This window comes from Sapajus apella, unplaced genomic scaffold (genome assembly GCF_009761245.1).
Source record: "Sapajus apella isolate SASKATOON/1434 unplaced genomic scaffold, GSC_monkey_1.0 scaffold36, whole genome shotgun sequence".
Lineage (NCBI taxonomy): Eukaryota > Metazoa > Chordata > Mammalia > Primates > Cebidae > Sapajus > Sapajus apella.
Window position 1 is genome coordinate 22663990 of NW_022436976.1, and position 4076 is coordinate 22668065.

A 4076-nucleotide genomic window follows, 5' to 3' on the forward strand; every position below is an offset into this window, starting at 1 on the left:
ATTAGCTGGGCATGGTGGCGCGTGCCTGTAGTCCCAGCTACTCAGTAGGCTGAGGCAGGAGAATTGCCTGAACCCAGGAGGCGGAGGTTGCGGTGAGCCGAGATCGCGCCATTGCACTCCAGCCTGGGTAACAAGAGCGAAACTCCGTCTCAAAAAAAAAAAAAAAATTAAGTGTTTATATAAAGCATTTATTATAAAGAAGGAAACTGAAGAAAAGGAATGGGAAGAAAACAGTCCCCCAAACTCTTGAGAAAGATTTGATCCGTTAACAGTCTTCAAGATCCCCGGTACCCGCCCCCTTGGTGCGAGGTTGTTATTCATCAAATAATTTAGATCGTCGCCTTTGTGCTCAGCAATGCTAGTCGGTCAGGAACTCACCAGGAACTCACAGGGTATCACTAATGACAATGGCTCATTAATTGGCACGGTGAGCTTCAAGAAGGAGCAACTGACCTGGGCTGGTTGGCTCAGGAAGGCTTCGCGGAGGAGGCGCTGCCTCCCAGGGGAACCTCGAGAGCAAAGAGAACATTTGGAGTTTAGGGTTGGTCTGTGGCTGACAAGAGAGCTCCCTGCGAACCTAGCACACGCCCCTTGCAGAGAGGGTAACAGGGGTTTTTATGGAGAAAATTGAGACTTGCTTACCATCGGAGAGGACAGTGGGAGGGATGAAGGGAGGGAGGAAAAGAACCAAAGCTCTCCCCTTCAGTAAGGCATGCACCGCAGCTCCGGTCGCCGGACCCCGGGAAGGAGCGTGGCAAACGCGGAGTCTGCAGAGGCGGGAGCGGCGGGGCCTGGGATGGCGGAGAGCGTGCTTCTCGCTGCCGGTCCGCGGCCGTGGGTGGGGGACACCCTCTCCCGTCCATCCCCCAGCCGCTGTGTCGCCGGGGTCCTCGCGCCTAGGGCTGTGGCCTAATCAGAGCGTGGTAAACTTGCACCTATTTCCTCAAAGATCCTAGGCTGGACCCTCTAGGCCGCCCAGGTTCACTCTGAGGGGATTTATTTTCCGTCGGGAACCACTCATGAGCCGGCAACTGAGTCGCCGCGGGACGGGGACCCGCGCAGAGGCCCCACCGCGCGGCCAGCCACGGCGGCGGGTGTCTTTCCCTGCTGGGTTTCCTTCGTAATTAATTCGAATTCTCTTCTCCCTTCCCTCCCTCCAGGCAGGGGCAGCTGGAGTCCCGGAGGCCGAGCCCTCGAGGTTGGCACGGGGGTGATCTCAGCCTGGGCAGGGAGTCGGGGGCGCCCATGGGGACCGACCCCCGACACGACAGCACTGTGGCTGGGCCACTGGGCGAGGGGAGCTTCCGGCCTGTAGTTCCCGCCTTCTTTCTTCCCTCCCAAATCACGAGGTAAGAAGGAAATGGGGGCGTCGGTCCCCGCAGAACCGCCCAGAGCCGAGCTAGAGGCGCCCAGGCCTGGGGAAGCCCCAGGGTCCAGGTCCACAGCCTTCGCGGAGCTGAGTTCCACCAGCCTGGCGCGTCTGTGTCTGTCTTTTCCTTCTCCTCTCAACCCTCCTCAATCTTCCTTGCCCCAGAGTCTGCTGTGTTTGCTTCCTCAAGTGGCGGCTTCTTGCTGGGTAAAGCACACTTTTTCCTCCTCGGAGTACTTCCATAGCTTGCACTTGGGCTGCTGAGTGACCCTGGGTAAGTCCCAGAACCTTCTGAGCGGCCCTGTGTGAAAAGAGGTCCAGGGTGACCCTGGAGGCCACTTGTAATGCCGATATCCTAGGACTGTTTTTCTGAAGACGGTTTCGGAATTCAGCACCAAAGGACTCACGCAAGAGTGAAGTTGTCCCTGGTCTTCCGCACCTTGCCTCTGATGGGACGGAGCTGTGTGCAACAGCACAGATCATCTAGAGAAGAACCTTAGGTACCAATTTTATGTTAAGATGGGGAAGGAGACCAATTTAATTCTGCATTTAAAAAATTCTAATATATGATAGCACTTCAGGAAAGAAAAATGAGATGGTTATGCTTTCTTACAGACACCCTGGCTGGTTTTACATTTCTTTTCAAATTGTATTCTGTGTACCCCAGGGAGCAAAGAATGGCTTATACATTCCTCAGAGGGCAAGGGGAGGGGGAGTGGCGAAGAGAGAAGTTGGCTCTGGGCGTAACTCTGCCAACTGCTGGAGGGCAGCAAGAGGAGGATGGTCTTTTAAGTGGGTTTGGGATCTGGTTACCTTTAATTCGCCTCCCAGGCCGCATCTTGCACTAATGGGTGTCTGTCAACGGTGGACTCAGGTTTCCCCACTTGCCTGGGATGGTGGAAGCATAGGGGCAAACAGCAGAGTCCGCGCTCTGCCTGAGAGGGGAGACAAGTATGCCCTCTCCCTGGAGCTGGGGGTGCGGGCCAAAGGATGGGTGGGCACCAGGGGCTTCTCCTGGGCATGGTAGAAGGGCTACAGACCAGGAGGAGGCTCCACATTTAAAAGCCCCTTTTGGGGTGGGGGTTTCCTGGGGTAGGTTCTGTAACCCCTCTTAGAAAAACCCACTTTTCATATCTAAAATCAAGTTGTTCAAAACCAAGCCAAGGTATTTGGTAGTGTACCAGTGCTTAGTACCAAGTTGTTTCTCCCTGCAGAGGCCATTAAGAAATAAACTCTACATGCCCCCAGCACTTTACAGTTTATAAGACATTTTTCACTGACACCAAGTCACTTCATTCTGCAAGTCCCAGCGACAGGCAGACTCATTCTCACTGCAGAGTCAAGAAAATGGAGAGATTCAAAGAAACCAAGCAACTTGCCCAAAGTCACAGTTAGAAAATGCCTAATCTCTGCTGGAACGCCTTTTGCAAGGCCTTTCTCCTCCCGCTTTTTCCTGTTGCCTCCTCCCTTGAAATAGATGGCCCCCCACAAAGCTCAGCCTGGCACTTTCAGAATGCTCCTTCAACCTCCTCCTTGCACTACTTTATTCTGCAGCTGCACCAGCGGGGACACAGGTGGAGTCAGGGGACACAAGGCTCTGCAACCTGCTCTTTTTCAGATCACATACCCCTCAGGACAGTTTCTCAAGGGACTCACCGTAAAAACACCCACCTCTCACACACATATTGCAGGCTTTCATAGCCTCCTCTGCCAGGACTCACCCTATAAACCGTGTGAAATAAATAACCTCAAATATAACTCCTAATTGCTTCCAAGTCAATGTTTCCTCATCACTAAACTTTATTGCCTCCCAATCTTTAGGACAAACTCCTCTCGGGACTCTGTTCCTCCCAGGACACGGGCCGAGGAAAGGAGGAAAACAACTTCTGGAGATTCGACCTAGGCGACCAGGGCCTGAGGATGACCAAGGATGTCAGGGGGCTCAGAACCTCAGAGGGAAGAAGAGGCCTCCGGGGCTGGGGCTGGACCCAGACAAACCGCGAAGTTTTCTGTCTGCTCGTCGCCCCCTACAGGCCACATTTGCCATCTCATAGAGAACCCTCCATAGTCCGCACAAGTATTTTGCTCTAGTCTTGGTTCGCCTTTCCCTGGACATACAGACCCACCCTCCACGCCCGGAGGGACTAGATACGGGAGGTCTCACTCAGAAGTTGGTTCTTAGAATGCTCTAGGGGCCACAGGCCTGAAGGCCGGATTGATTTTCTAGGAATGAGTGCTAGAGAAAGTAGAAAAGTCTAAATGCGTGTGTAGCCGAAAGCTAAAATCCTCCCCATAAAAATCAACCCGCTTCCTCCTTTTATTGCAAATAAATCTGGCCCCCTTCCTTTAGTTTTTTTTTCTCTCTTAAGTGGAATAAAAAGTGGATATTAGTCGTGTTGCCTTTAAATCTCAACGAGAGAGCTGTTTCCAGTGCCGTTTGTCGCAGGTGCCTACGTTCCATAACATCAGACGTGGGTTTCAGGCTTCCCCCTACCCCACCACTAAATGCTAGCGATCATTATGATATTTGCATTTCCCCTTCTGCGCTAAATCTTCGTGGTTTAAAAAGCTTAAACCAAACACCCTTTTGAGGGTGCGACGGCCGGGCCCATCTGCCTGACATCTGCCAGCACTTTAAACCACCACTAGCAGGTTGGGGGTCGGGGTCTGGGTCTGAGAGTTTCTGGCCCCCCAAGACTTAAAGGAA